At 31.8% G+C, this 15,993-nt stretch overlaps 1 pseudogene; it reads left to right on the forward strand.

The window, feature by feature from the left end:
* Window positions 1–879: 879 nt before the first annotated feature.
* LOC143573404 (uncharacterized) lies at window positions 880–1,539 on the forward strand (annotated as a pseudogene).
* The last annotated feature ends 14,454 nt before the right edge of the window (window positions 1,540–15,993 follow it).

Raw genomic sequence — 15,993 nt, forward strand, 5'->3', positions numbered from 1 at the left:
GCACAAAGCCGGGAGAACTCCCGCCCAAATGAGCCAGTCCGTACGATACTGGAGGATCTTTTGTACTGTACCTGACGAGGTATGGACAAAAGATCTGACCAAGGATACGACAGCTCACTGACAACAGTATGACGAGCAGCACGCTCTTGTACTGTATGTCACTATTAGCCGCTGCCTACTCACCAATCTGTCGGAAGACGTGCATGGCATGGCCTGCAGTTGGTGGAACAGGAATAGTACACAGCCGGCCTGGTCACTATCAGCCGCTGCCTATCCACCAACCACCAGCATGGCATGTGCGTAGCCCACAGTTGGCAGAACAGGAACACTATTCAGCCGGCTGTACCTGCTTGGAAACCTACCTTCGGCTATAAATACTCCAACACCTTGGAATGGTATCATCTTATCTCATATCTCATATCTTGATATATTACCTGATATCTGCTCTAGTCATTCTCTTAATATACATTTATATTCAAGAGCAATCTAGTCTGATTCTCACGCCGGAGGGTGGTCACAAGGAGGTACCCCCCCCCCCCTTCTCAGTGACGAGCTCACGGTGTCTGTTTTGCAGGTTATCAGAAGAACCATCTTTGCCGGATCTAACCCCTCGTGGGAAACATCTATTTAACCCCCAGATTATCCGTAATCTGCCCGGGGTCGATTAGTGTTTCTTCACTGTTCTTTGTTGTTTGTGGTTTTATATGTGAGGTGGGGTGGGGTGGGGTGGTAAGTGGGGTTGGGGTGGCTAAGATCCAGCTAATTAGTTTGTATTTATATATAAAGATGTATAGAACAGAATAAACTCTTCTTATCTTGTGTTCTTTCTCTCATATTTTTCTGTTTTTGTTTCTTAATCTATTCAGTTGACTATTGTTGAAACAGGCACAAAACATGGACTCATCTTCCAAAATATATGGAGATGGAACAGAAGAATGTCAGAGCGGTGAATCTGGCTGGACAATGTACATTGGTTCTTCCATGGATGATGATGATTATGGTAGTTGTGGTGGTAAGAAGAAGAGTATTACTACTGTGAAAGATGAAGATGAAGATACAGATGATTCTATGGCTTCTGATGCTTCTTCTGGTCCAAGTAATCTACACCTTCAACCACCATGGGAGGTACAAGAACATAATAATAATAATAATAAATAATAATAATAATAATAATAATAATAATCAAGAAAAGTATAATAAGTGTTTAAACAAGAAGAACAAGAAAACATCAGGGAAGAAGAAAGTTGGGTGTCAAGAAACAAGAAAGAAAGATGAGAGTTTGGTTAAAGAAAAGAGAGGTGTGATTAAAACTGTTCAAAGTGGCAATTGGCCGTGGTTTTCGGGTAAACGAAAGTAAACGAATAAACGAGTTGTGGGCGCTGGTGGTGGTGGTGGCGGTGGTAAGCATAGGCTAGTAGCTAGCTAAAGCTTTTGACACATGAAGTTGTCCTAGAAAGAATTGTTAAATACTAGGAATAATACTGTTATTTTTTGTGTATGGTTCTGTAAATCTAATGAAAGATCCATCATATGTTTATGTTTATGTTCTTTGTCTCTTGGTTTAGACTTTAGATTACATTCATACTTGTTCTTTGTTACATATCTAATTATAACCTAGTTATCTCCAAAATCAATATAAAATAAAATACCGGCCGGCCATGTTAATAAAGATTTAGATTTAGTAGTAAGATTAGAGAGCACATGTGTTACTCGTTGCTTGCATGTTACAAAATCTAGGAATATATCACGAACGCAAAGTACTCGAGCATACTGATAACACAGATAGTACGATAGAGTATGTGTTCGAGATCATTAGATCAATTGTGATGAATATTCAATTTCAAGGATCAAATAATTGAAAAATGTTAAATGGCTTGAGTTCTAACACGTCAACTTGTAATTATAAACAACTAAGCCAACTGAAAAATCATACCTTTTGCGTGTATGGTTTTGAAAAATATATTAATCCATACATATTAATTATACGTGTCCAATGATAATGATCTTCTCTATCTCAAAATAGAAAAAGAAAATAAAAATAGATAATGTTATTTTCAAGTGAGAATCTAATATATGCATGAATGAGTTGTACAGTACAATAACAGAAACGTGAAGTAGTAGAATGAAACACTTGTAAAGTTGGTAAAGCACATGAGATGAAGGTAGGAAGAAGGTAAGGTCTAATTATAAGCCACAGCTCAAACAGCCAAGTTCACAGATAGATCACACCATAACCATTTCATGCTGCACATGCTTCATTCCTTAATTGTCTTGATTAATTTATTTATTGGTTTACATTTATTATGAAGGGTCGATGAATGTTTGTAGTGATGGGTGTTAATGTTTGTCACTAAGACCCAGTGGCGGACCCAGGATTTTTTGCCAATGGGGTCCCAATTTTTCCGGTTTACAAAATTTTTGGGTCGGTCGTTATTCGGGTCGGGTCGAGACGAGGAACATAATAAAACACGAAAATATGGTGTCATTGGAAACGAGTAAGTAGAAAGAATATAGATTAGAAACTAGATAGAACATACACTTTTAATTCATACCCGAAAAACATAAGCGTAAGCTATATATATATGGTCTTACATGAATAACCAGGACATGAAAAACTAACTCTTACACAAATAAATGATTAATTATAATATACATATACAAGATAAATAATTTAAGTATATGTAAAACTCATGTTGTCATTATATATGTTGCATGGTGATAATGGTTATATGGGATAAATTAAAGTGATAATGGTTATATGGGATAAACTAAAGAAAAAACACAAATACCCTAACTAAATAACTAATATTGACTAGAATATTAAAAAAACAACAAAAACTGGGTATGGTGAGGCTTGAACCTGCAACCTCTCAAAGAAAAAACAAGGGACTTTCCACTAGACTAGTTCAACCTTAATAGTATGGGTTCTAAGTATTAATTTTTATGGGGTCCTTACAAAATTTAATATATCGTATCTAAGTAATTTTTAAAAAACATTGGTGTCCCGGGACCCCGATGAGAACTATGTGGGTCCGCCCCTGCTAAGACCATCACTTTCATGACCTTGCATGAGACGTGTACGGTTGTCATTTCCACTTTGATGGGCGGCAAGGTGATTAAGATATATAATAAGAGGTCAATGGTTTAATCTTTATAGCGTGTAACATTTAGTTGGTCTAAGAAAATAAAAAGACATACATTTGGTTACTAATATAAAATTTCACGATTCAAAGTTTTTCTTAATACCAGAAAATATTAACATTTAAGTTATTTCCATTGTTGGAAGGATCCTTTGGATTGGAACCAATAGCACAATCACTTGACTGAATACTTTTTAACCGTTTTTATTTTGGCTGGTCGGCCGGCATGAGCAGTTAAATTAGAAAGATGATTGGATTGGATTGGATTGGATTGGATTGGATTTCTAGATTTTATATATTTATATTGTTTTAAAAAAATTTAAAGATTCATTTACTACTTAAAACTTTGTATTTTATTTATTTCAGGTTTCAAATTTACCGTTCTAAATCTTCAACAAATAGTTATAAAGTAGTCTCATATGATGTTTTACATCATATATGCATATATATAAAGAAAGATAAATAGATATATAAGCGACGCGTCACTAACCGCACCCAAAATGAGATTATCACTGATGCCACGAGCAGTCGTATTTGTCTCTTAGTGAATATAAGTTTTTGTCTGAGATTCCCACATCATTCTTTTTAGTTTGTTGAGAGAGAAATGTGCCGACAGACCATCCATCGTTGATAAAACTATCCACTAGTAGAGATGTACAAAAAAAAAACGAATACGAAACAGGAATCTTTTTGTAACCTAGAACCGATCATACCAAGTAATCGGTTAGGAATTTACCCAAACCACCATTTTATGATCAATTTAAGATTTTTAGGCCAGGAACTAGTTTGTAACTGTGTATTTAGGAACCGATTCTAGGAATCAGTAATAGCCGCCAGTGAGGGAGTGAGGGATCTGGCCATTGCATAACAACTTTATAGTTTTATTATTATTTTTACCTTTTTTGAACTTTTTTGTTTTACCTTTTACCCCCATGTGTTAGTCTAAATAGGTATTATATGTGCTAGTTTAATCACAATTCTAAAAAAATGTTTTCTATTCTATCTTATATATATCTCGAAAGCACTGTCAAGTGACCTTCGAAAGTGGGACCCTTCCATTGGTGTTATATCTTCATTGATCACACAACCGTGGTGAAAATTAGTTCGAAAATGAGGCACAAAACAATTAGGCGTCATTTTGTTTATGTAAAATGTCAATCCGTCAACGAAGCTCGATGCAACAATTGTGGCGTGTTTTTTTAAGTCGGAATCAAACTTCAAATTGGAAAAACATTAAGAAATGTTTTGCAAGGCATTTAAAGGCACTCCAGCTCAAAGTGAAACAACAATGTCAAATGATGGAAATATTTGAAATTTTGACATAATTGTTGTTCGGGATAACATGGCAAAGTTTGTGATTAACGAAGGTTTTTTGTTCAACAACCCGAGCGTAATGAATCTCATCCGAAAAAATTATTCAACCGCATTTGCACATGTATGCCAAGCTGCCCTTAGATTTGATAGTCTTAAGATGTGGAAATATGCCAAAAATACAATGTTAAGATTGTTTGGGTATCAACATATCGAAGAATATTTATTTCAAATTTTAACAATCGTAATAACAGCTTATAAGTTAGAAAACGCAGTTTTCGTGGTATTGTTTGACAACACCTTGAATAATAGTTCTACTAGTGAGTTCACTATTATGGGATTCGGGATCTTATTCTAGAAGAAAACGTTAGGTAAAGAAATTCAGGTGAATCATCGAGAGATTTAATGTATGTTGGCAGAGAAAGAAATAATAACAAAGGTAATGGGAGTGGGAACATGAAAATGAGTCAGTCTAGGACTTGGAAGGATGTGGTATGTTAGAACTGCAACTAGACAAGACATTTTAGGATTCCATGTCCGAATGAAAATAATGAAAAGAAAAAAGTGAAAGAAGTCAACACTGCAAAAGAATACTCAGCTGATGAGGCATTAGTTCTTAGGGGTGAGGGTAATGTTGATACCTAGGTCATGGATTCTGGTGCTTCATTTTATGCTACACATAAAAATGAAGCATTGCAGAATTTGAAGTAATGTGATTTTGGTAAGGTTAGACTATCGAACAGTGATATTCTTGATATTATGGACATGAGTGACATGAATTTAGTTACTTTAGCCGATTCATGGAACTTGAGGAATGTCATAGTGATTCCAAGCTTAAGAAAAAGTTTAGTTCTGTTGGGCAGTTGTGGATGAACAGGGACATGAGGTTAAATTTGGGAACATGCAATGGAAAGTTGCTAAGAGAAATCTTGTCATTTCTCGAGGACGAAAGAGCGGTTTGTTGTATATGGTCGGTTTATCGTCTAAAGGAGTGACCGACCTAGTTTAGAAGAAGACCAAAGTCCGGTTCACAGAGTCTAATGGGTAAAAGAATATTTGTTTTACATGAGATAAATCCAGAGCCACAAGTCAGATTTAGGTTGAACGTGCTAGAATAGGTTCAGAGAAACCAGTAAGAGGTTTTCGTAGCAGTGGGAGCACTGGTTGTCGACAAGTCAAAGCTTTAGCCCGAGTTACCAGACAGTCGGTCAAGAGAACTAATATTCCAACTTTTAATGTCTATCTAGAGGATTACATTCTAACTATGAAGAGTGTTGTTTGTTATCAATGTATTCTAGGATTATGTAGTTCGTGTAAGTAGGAGTCGGTAGGGACAGAGAACTAGTTAGTGGCAGTTGTAGCCATGGCTGATGTGTTGGAGCTCGGAGGAGTTTCAGCGGGCCCTCAAGTTAACATATGAGAAGGCGCTGCAACCACAAAGACGAGAAAGATTACAAGAGGTACAGACGATCATCGATAGGCAGTTTGAAGATTATCAAGCCTCCAAGTGGGAGATTGTTGGATTTAATGTGGAGGCTCGATTGTTTTTTAACCTCGTTCAAGAGAACTATGGAGCATAATATTAGAAGAACAAATGGGTTGGCCCATTTTGTTTTATTTATAGCTCATATTAGTTTTCTTGTTGAACAAGGAGAAAGCCTTAATGTTGTATCTATTTGCATTTAGTCTTGTATTTGTAATTCTTCATCACATGTGAGGTATATAGCAATAATAAAAGTATACTGGTTGCGGCCCGTGGACGTGGTCAGCAGACCGAACCACGTAAATCTCGCATGTTCATCTTCGTTTATTATTTCTCTTGCTGATTATCTGTGTTTGTGTGTGTTTTGTAATACCCGAATTCCTAAAAAAGACAAAGTTAATAAACATTTCATGACCTCTTGCAAGAAGTAAACTAGTTATTGAATTTCCAGTATCGAGTTGTATTTTTATCAGACATATTGATGATATGCTTAGAGTTTTTTTAAAAAATGCAACTACTTATTCATCATAAGTTTATTATTATGTGAGTTCTTAAATTAGTACTTAACCAAATTTTTTGTCTTCAGAATTATCCAAGTACGAATTAAGAGGCTATATATATTTTTGTAATTATGCAACCAATGTAAAAGTAATTTATAAATTAAACTAATGATATGTCTTCTATTATTACTTGTACCGTCACATTGAGCACATGGCGAAACGTTGACAGGATTAAAATTTTACTTGAAAGAATTAATTTCGATTTGAATTTGAGTGAAGAATACACTAACTTTGCAATAAACACAAAAACTAACTTTAACAATGATTTATCAAATATATTTATCATTTATGTACTAGAATAAGTGCATCATCAAGTAGTAGTGGGAGTTAAAATCCAATGTCTAAATTATATAATACTTAAGAAATAAAAATCGTAGAGAGACTCGGAGTAGCACCCCAAGTAGCAAGAACAAAATGCTAGATCGACAAACGTTAACCGGGTGTATATACGTTAAGGGGTATCATTAGCAGCATTACAATAAAGAGGTCCGAGTCTACAAAAAGTGGAAGACATTCATGACCTAACTGTACAATGACACAATAAAGGACGCGTCTAGTTTTTCTAGGAAAATACAACTTAAATTAATGGTCGTTATTACTTTGTTTAGTTTAGTACGCGTAGATAACACGAGTTTAAAAAATATTAAAAAAATTAAAGAGTGTAGCTATGCAGCCAATATCACCGATATATCGGTGATATATCGGTTATCGGTCCATTGGTAAATATTGATGCCAATAATATCGACGATATTAACCGATATATAACCAATATTCTCAATATTCGCATTTTAAGTCTTAGTTATCAGTTTTTAATATTCAATGTTAGTGTTTTAAGTCTTAATTAGTTCATAGTTGACGTTTATTAGTGTTTTGCAAGTTACAAAAGGTTAATTTGTTAATGGTATAAGGCTATGTGTAATGGGGCGTAGATTTGGGCGATTTTGGGTGTGAACACCGCCCCGGGCGATTTTTGGGCGAAAAGGGGTGGGGGGTTTTTATCGCCGTGGAAGAAGAATAAATATTATTATTATATTATATGTATGTGTGTGTATATATATGTATATGTATATATGTTGTGTGTGTATATATATGTATATGTATATGTATATGTATATGTATATGTATATGTATATGTATATGTATATGTATATGTATATGTATATGTATATGTATATGTTGTGTGTGTGTGTATATATGTATATGCAAAATGAATCATAGAAACAACCCAAACCAACCGAACCACCCATTCCCTCCTTTCGGTCAACATCATGGTTCGCAAAACCAACCGAACGTGAACTTACAATGGAACCCGATGAACCTAAACCAACCGAGCTATCCGTTTCAATTTCCCGACCCGAAACTAAACATGTATGCCAACCGAGCTATATGTTTTTTTTTTATATTTTTAGTTATGTATTTCTTTTAGTTATGTATTTTTTTTTTGTATTTCTTTTTAATTTTAATGCATTTTTATTTAATTATTTGAAGAAATTGGTTTTTATTTGATTAGTTTAATTATAAAAAAAATAATAAAAAAAGATACTGTGGGGCCCAACTTGTAGCCCCTACACCAATACACCCCAAAAACAAATTCGCCCCCTTTGCTGACTGGGCGCCACGTGTCACAATTCGCCCCCAATTATAGTCCTTCCACTACACATAGCCTAAGAGTATAGTGAATTATAAGTGTTAAATTGCTAATATATGAATTTTACATGATATTAAAATTACAGATATCTCATCGCGATAACTGATATCTCAAATATCGGTTTTTAACCAATATCTGATATTTTTCCGCATAAACTATTTAGGAATGTAGGTGAACACTCTTTTACTAAATTTACTTATCAACAAAAACATTTCCTCTCTCTTCTATTCACAATCACTTCATAGTTTATACAATATAAAGATCTCATTCACATAACTATCAGAATGTGACGAACCTTCTACGAGTGGGCTAGGTCAGGAAATTATTAAGTTTTTCTTTAAGCAGCAAACAACTTTCAAATTATATAGTAGTTTAAAGTTTAAACTTAATAATTGATACATTACTTCAAGAAAATCTTTGCTGATGACACCAAGTACAATGTATGCATGTTTGCGACTGCTTTTCATTTATTTATTTTATAATAAGAAAATCTGGTAACATGGTACGATGCTTGTCGTAATAATGCCAGTATAAAGAAAATAAAAACAAGATATTTGTTTGGACTTGATTAAATGCTTTTTGGACATATCTTGTGGCCTATGTCAAACTAATTCCATTTTATTTTTGTTATAAATGTTGTATCAAGTATTATTGTTTATTACCTTGATGATAATATTAACTCTTGAGATTATTATTGTTTTTTATATTTCTAAAGTATATGGAGTCTCTTCTAATAATATAAATTAAAGTACATGGTACCATGCTTTAACTATGCATCATATTAGGTGATAAATTTAAACAATTTAAAAAAATCAAAGTCCACACTATATTTCTTTTGAACGGCATTTTAACTCTGTGGTACGCCGTAAGCCTTATACCTACCAATTATCAATACTTGAACTCGAGACCTAAGACGTAATTTTATCCGTCTATTATTAGTTTACTGCTTTAGAAACTCTAATCTAGGACCACCTTATAAAGAAACCACTACATAAAGACCCCTAACCACCAGACGCAAGGCCAGATGGCCAAAGTCTACAAGCTATGGTCTTAAATATTTAAAGAAAAAAAAGATAAGTATAAGTTTAAACTTTGTGTTTTACTCAGATAGATTCTTGTTTAAAAAATAGTTAAGGAAACTTAGTTAAATCATTTCTTTTTAACTATGATGATTGGATAACAATAATTAATGCAAAATACACCCATGTAGTCAACAATGTTTTGTAGGATTGCATCCTTTGGTGATGAGTTTACACAGGAAACCTCAGTGGTCGGCATTTTTTTTTTTTTGGCAATGGGAACCTACCGTCAACTAACATTAGTTATAGCAGTTAATATAAGAGGCAAATATGTCTTTTCATCATTGTTGTGAAAACACTGGTTTTAACTTTAATCAATCTTAATGTTTTGATAATAACTTAATTAAGACAAGGTGACATAAAATAGTTCTAGTTCATCATTGATAACTATATGTCGCACACATGTCCCTTAACACTTGATTGATCATCGTTAGTCACAATTAAGAAATATAAGACTTAATTAAGACTACACATATCCAAGATCAAAATTATCAAGTTCATGCGCAACAAGGGTTAAATCAAGATTTTTACACCAACATGAAGATGAATAAATTACTACATTAATCCATTAAAGACAAATTAACAACTTAATTAAGATAGGTTGTTAATTTGTCTGGTTTATAAACGGTTTTAAACCGGTTTTCCTCAAACGGGTTCGGTTTAAAAACCGGTTTTCTTCAAACCGATTCAGTTTTAAAACCGGTTTGATAGATCTTAGGAGGAACGGGTTATAAAACTGACGGTTTGGAAACTGGTTTGGATGAAACCAGTTTTTTTTAACCTCTACTTCTACCTATGGTTATCACTTTTATGTAAATTAATTTTGGGCCACATGCAATGTTTTATAGTCTTTTTTCGTTTGGGCCTTTGTATGGCCTTTGGATCAAGCCTGCAGCTAGTAAGTAGTAACTTACTAAGTTCTTAGATTGATAGTAAAATTATCCTTTTTAATTGGATTTTGGTATTATGAGCTGACAATAATCTATAATGATAAATAATCATATTTTTTCTTTCTAAAGGGTCTCACTATATTTAAATAACAATTTTGTAAAGTTAAATTTTTAAAAGAGTAATTACACATAAATCTCTAACATCATCCGTAGTGGGGCAATAAATATAGGCGATGGGGCGATACGGGAGGATGAGCAGTGTTTTGTGTTTATTATTATTTTATTTTGTGCGTATGTGATATATATATATATATATATATATATATATATATATTAAAAATAGTATTGTGGCGAGGGATGGTGACGATAGGTGGGTGAACGATGGTGGGTAGAAAGGGAATGGCCATGTTGAATGGTCTCTGTTGTTGAAGATCTTCAATAATTTTTAGTATTATTATGCCTACACAAACCAATCAATATATTGTAGTTTTCTAATAAAAAACCAACTGTTGAAGATAATTTGTAACTTATCATATTCATGACGATTATTTGAAAAAAAATAGAGACGATAATTGATTTGATAATTCAATTCCATAATTAAAAAGATATTATAGTTTACCATCTTACCCTTATGTCTTATAATAAATCTAATGGTCTACATTACTTCTTACACTTTTTAGAAAAAAACTATTTCTTATTATAACCTTCCTCTCTCTCTCTCTCTCTCTCTATATATATATATATAAGGACAACAAAAATGAGAAGGGTGAGAAGGAATCCAGTCCATTGATCTTAGATTTGAATGGCTAAGATTAATTTAATAAATAAAAATTGATGAAAAGAGAATTAAGGTAATAACTCATCTTTGTTGACTTTCTCTCTCCACATGCAAGACACATGTCAATTCCCCCATCATTTTAAAATGTTCATAACTTTTTCATACGGTATTATTTTTTTAAAAAAAATTCACCATAATAATAAGCGTTTTTTTTATCTTTAATATGAGTATCATATTGTTATATAAAAATTTAAAAATAATTAATGGGTTTTCTTAATTGTGTTTTTTTGTTGTTCGTTGTGTCATTGTGTAATATGTTGTTTCCATTGTGTTTTACGTTTCAAGTCATTGTGTTATACGTATTCACCATTGTGTCTTACGTTTTAGGTCATTGTGTTATACGTATTCACCATTGTGTCTTACGTTTTAGGTCATTGTGTTATACGTATTCACCATTGTGTTTTACGTTTCAAGTTATTGTGTAACATGTATTAAGCATTGTGTTTTATGTATTATATAAAAAGACACAATGGTGTGCGAAAAGACACAATGACGAAAAAAACACAATGATAAGCGAAAAGACACAATGGTGTGCAAAAAGACTCAATGACAAAAAAGACACATGACGAAAAAAGACACAATGATAAGCGAAAAGACACAATGGTGTACGAAAAGACACAATGACGAAAAAAGACACAATGATTTGCGGAAAGACACAATGGTGTGCGAAAAGACACAATGACGAAAAAAGGCACAATGATAAGCGAAAAGACACAATGGTGTGCGAAAAGACACAATGACGAAAAAAAACACAATGATAAGCGAAAAGACACAATGGTGTGCGAAAAGACACAATGACGAAAAAAGACACAATGATAAGCGAAAATACACAATGGTGTGCGAAAAGACACAATGACGAAAAAAGACACAATGGTGTGGGAAAAAAGACACAATGATAAGCGAAAAGACACAATGACGAAAAAAGACACAATGGTGTGCAAAAAGACACAATAGTATGCGAAAAGACACAGTGATTAAAAAATACACAATGATGAAAAAAGACACAATGGTGTGCGAAAAGACACAATGACGTGATTTTTGTTTTAAATTTTATATAACAAAAATCATACTCATATCAAAGATAAAAAAACGCTTTTTATTATGATGATATTTTAAAAAAAAAAAATGTCATACGAAAAAGTTATAAACGTTCTAAAATGTTGGGGGTATTAAAATGTGCCTTGCATGTGGAGAGAGAAAATGTGTACAATTACCTTTATACCCTTTTTCTTTGGGTCCTCACTTGACACATGTCAATTATTTATGGCTTCTCACACTTCTCATTTTTGTTATCCTTTGTAGAATAACTTGACCATATATATATATATATATATATATATATATAGGATGAGTATCATTACAGAACTGTTAAATTATTTAAGAACTTGAAGGAACCCTTGAAAACTAACGTTTTTATAAATTTTTTTGTATGTTAATGTTCTTTGAGAGTAGTTTTATCATCATCTATATCTACGATTACAGTTTTGAAAATTAGTTTTTATACATATATATATGTTTTGTCTTACACCTATGTAAATTTGTTAGTACATAAATTTTACATATATGTAAACTTGTGATTAATATATGTAATCAAAATTTTTTATATAAAATATGATAAAACTACTCTTAAATAATGTTAATATATAAAAAAAATTAAAAAATTGTTTGGTTGTTAAGGGTTCCTAAGAGTTCTTAACCTTTTTAATAGGGCTGTAAGCGAACCGGACATGGACAAAAAAGTTTCGTTCGGTAAGCTTAATGGACGAACACGGACAAAGGACAGGTTCGTTCAATAGTGTCCGTGAACGTCCGTTTGATTACGTCCGGAAATGTCCGTTCGGTTACGTCCGTAAGGATAGGTTTGTGTATGTTCGTTCGTCGTTAATGAAAGTATTAGTGTTCATTGTTTATTAGTGTCCATTAATGTTTATATGTTTGTTTGTCAATTAATGTTCATTAGTGTCCATTAATGTTCATGCGTTCGTTTGTCCATTAGAGTCTATTAGTGTCCGTTTGTCCATTAGTGTTCGTTAACGTCCGTTTACAATATTAACGGACGGACATGGACGGACACGGACAAACTCAATTTCTTAATGGACGGATACGGACATAAAATTTCGTTCGGTAGAGTGTTCGTGAGCCGTCCGTTTGTCCATCAAAAGCTTTACGGACGGACACGAACAAGGTCTCGTCCGTGTCCGTCCGGTCCGTGTACACCCCTACTTTTTAAAGTTCTTAAAGATACCAACCATGTATATATATATATATATATATATATATATAGAAGTGGGATCTAGAGAGAACTCCTCTTAAAGAGATAACTAGAGAACTAGTAAATAATTATTTTTAACTATTTAAAAAAATTTATTTTGTGATTTATTTTCTTTCCTCATTCTAATAAAATGATATTGACCATAATAAAAAAAATAAATAAAAAAAACTTATCGGTGTAGTACTGTAGTGCATATATACAATAGTGTTTTTTTGCATATAATACAACACAATTGCATTATCCAATACACACTATTGAATATATGCAAATACGACACTAATAATTGTATGCAAAACACATTATCGCATATATGTAATACAACACTAATGCACATATGCACTATATCGATTTTTTTTTAATTTTTGTATATAATATAACACTATTGCATATAAACAATACAAACAATTATATATATGCTATTCAACATTATTTCAATTATCAAAATGCACACTATTGCACATATGTATTATAAAAAAAGTCGGTGTATTGCATATATGCATTACTCGTTAATTTTTTTTTTAGTTTTATTTTTTTTGTGGTGAAGAATAACAACATATAAGAAGGATGAAAGAAAAAAAAAATTTTAAAAAATACTTTTTTTAATTAAATTAAAAATACTTCATTATTAGTTCTCTAGTTCTCTCCATAAAATGAAGTTCTCTCATGATCCTCTCCATATATATATATATATATATATATATATATATATATATATACTAGTTTTTATCCCCCGTATTACTGGGGTCGTTTTATATTATTTGTTTTTAATATTTATCTATTTTTTGAATTTTTATTTTTTTATTGTATGAAAATTAATAATATACTTATAGTTTGATATTAAATTGTTTCACAAATAAATGAGATGTTATAATCTGGTTTAAAAGTTATATGAGTTTGATGGGACCCATGACCCGTTATTTTTTTACCATAAAATTGTTACTTAATTTTAAATAATATATTTTAAAAGTATCATATATTAATTTTTAATATATCCTATTTTATAGGATTTTTACGTTAATAATTTGGTGAGATTAGTTTTTAATTTAATGAGATGTTATAACCCGTTTAAGGAATATTTGGGTTTGGTAAGACCCATGCCCGTGAATTCGGGTCAAATGCATGAAAAGCCTCCATTTAAAAATCAAGCAAATCTGGCGACTTCAAAAAAGAGGGGAGCGACCACATCGCGACACGTAGGATTTTTATGTTTTCGTTTATATACATTATAGATATATATGGTAAGGATCCTAAGAGAACCATTTGCAAATTGAGAACTTTAATAACCGTTTTGGACCACTAAAAACATCTTTAAAAAAATATTTAAAAAATCATAAAACAAAAAATAAAAAAATTTTAAAAAAGTAAAAAAACCAAAATTCTTATATTTCATTCCGGTTTCATTAAAAAAAATAAAAAAAACGTCGTATTATACAGATATGTATAATTTTATTTACTCTTTAGTTACGTAATATACACATATGTACAATATCATTTGTGTTTTTTTGTATTTTATGATTTTTTTATTTTTGGGTTTTTTGTGGTCCAAAATGGTTCTCATAGTTCTCAATTTCAAAAAAGTTCTCTCATGATCATGATATATATATATATACATATATATATAACACAAAAATGATACTATACATATGTGTATATTACGTAACAAAGATTAAATAAAATTATACATATGTGTATAATACGACGTTTTTTTATTATTTTATTTTTTAATGAAACCGGAATGAAATATAAGAATTTTGGTTTTTTTTTACTTTTTAAAAATTTTTGTTATTTTTTGTTTTATGATTTTTTTAAATATTTTTTTAAAGGTGTTTTTAGTGGTCCAAAATGGTTATCAAAATTCTCAATTTGCAAATGTTTCTCTTAGGATCCTTACCATATATATCTATAATATATATAAACGAAAACATAAAAATCCTACGTGTCGCGATGTGGTCGCTCTCCTCTTTTTTGAAGTCACCAGATTTGCTTGATTTTTAAACCTGATATATATATATATATATATAAGAGGCTACAACACCATTACACCCATAAAACAAAAACTCACTCTTTACTGACTGTGCGTCACATGTTACAAAACGCCACATTTTGTTAAACCTCCACTACACATAGCCTAACAATATAATATGTAATGAATAATTGTCAATGATACTAGTCAAAGCAGCTAAGATGAGACACTCAAAGACTTCAGTTTAAATAAAAAAGTAAAAGTTTTGGGTTCAAGTCCCACATGTAATATAAAAATAAATAGTTTCCGAATAAACTAGTGTATTTATATTGGGTTTTCTTCTAAAGTGAATATGATCGGATGGGTTAGTGTGCTACCGTTACAAAAGAATGTAACCAAGAGATAATTACACAAACGCTGTGTTCCCGAGTTTACTTAAGGAGAGAAAGGAAAAGATGGATATTTTTCCTTTCCTTTCTTTTCTCTCCTTTTTCCTTTGTGTCCAACTTTCTTTCCTTCCTATTATTTCCAATTTGGAAAGAAACCAAACCCCACCATTTTACTCTTTATTTCTCTATTTTTTTCTTTCATTTCCTTTTTTTTCTTTCTTTTAATGAAACTCTGGAACATAAATTTTCTTAATTCCTTTCTTTTCTTTCTTAAATGAAACTTGGGAACACAAACGTCTCAGTCTTTCCATCCATTTCCCTTCCTTTCATCTATTAAGTAGAACTCGGGAACATAGTTAAAAGTTTTTAATTTTAAAAAGAGAGAATTACATTACACATTAACACACACATTAATAATAA

The sequence above is a fragment of the Bidens hawaiensis genome, unplaced genomic scaffold, assembly GCF_021521415.1.
Source record: "Bidens hawaiensis isolate Kalapana, Puna unplaced genomic scaffold, B.hawaiensis_p1.1 tig00026411_1, whole genome shotgun sequence".
NCBI lineage: Eukaryota > Viridiplantae > Streptophyta > Magnoliopsida > Asterales > Asteraceae > Bidens > Bidens hawaiensis.